The sequence below is a fragment of the Penaeus monodon genome, chromosome 22 (genome assembly GCF_015228065.2).
Source record: "Penaeus monodon isolate SGIC_2016 chromosome 22, NSTDA_Pmon_1, whole genome shotgun sequence".
In the NCBI taxonomy this organism is placed as follows: Eukaryota; Metazoa; Arthropoda; class Malacostraca; order Decapoda; family Penaeidae; genus Penaeus; species Penaeus monodon.
In genome coordinates, this window is record NC_051407.1 from 19504747 (window position 1) to 19505754 (window position 1008).

The window sequence follows — 1008 nt, forward strand, 5'->3', positions numbered from 1 at the left end:
CGAATTAGTAGACTAGAAATTTGTGCGAATAATGCAAAATTAGATACCCTGTAATTACTAGTGAAGTTGTTATCCTAGGGAAATTAGATTTTATTTAGAGAATATAGGTAAGGCTCGAAAATGTGTTCCTAATCATTTCTGTTAAAATATCGACAGGTAATTATGAACAGACCTTGCTGAGAATGGCAGCTTGTAGTCAGGTAAGAAATGCATAATAGTTTTATCACACTATCGTGGTCTACGGTTTGAGGCACGAATACTCTATTTTAGATAAAGTAGTTTCGTTAAAATAAAGTTGAATGCCATACGAATGGCTTCGAGACGTTGGTTTGTGATGAACTTTCAAGTTTAGAAAAGCTGTTAATATTTTGTTCTGTCTCATTGGCTTTTCTGTCTCATTGAAATGCATCCCAACCTCATTAGCTTTTCAACTGTTAATGGCGAAAGTTCGTATCCACTATAATACGGAAATGGGTTCAAAATTGATTACTTTGATTGTGAGCGGCTTCCCTTTTAGCAGGAACTGTTATTTTCACGAGTGGAAGATTCTGCCTCCGCCATCAAACTGTGTTGTGACAGTATGTATCCGCTAAAATAATAATTCCTCAAAATAATAGTAATGAATAAATACATTTGATTCGACAGAGTATCATTTTTGTCAATAAAATTATTGTTAAAATCTGGTTAGCGCTATCATTTCGTGATACATTCATTGGTAGTTCTCAGAAAACCTTCCCGAAGCAACGATAAAGATGAAAAAAAAATGATCACAAAAAGTGAGTCCGAAGAAAATGGAATAATTTCATCGAGGGGTGTCTTTAACATTTAAAAATTAAATTGCTAAGGAATGGATAATCAACTCGAGCTATTTATCCAGTGGTTTCCAATATCCAGCCGTTATCCAGAGAGTCCAGTTTCGTCCAGACTCGAATGCCCAGATTAGTCAGATCGGTAATCATGAAATAACAGAATGTATAGAGAATGAATATTGAATAAGTTGAATGATTG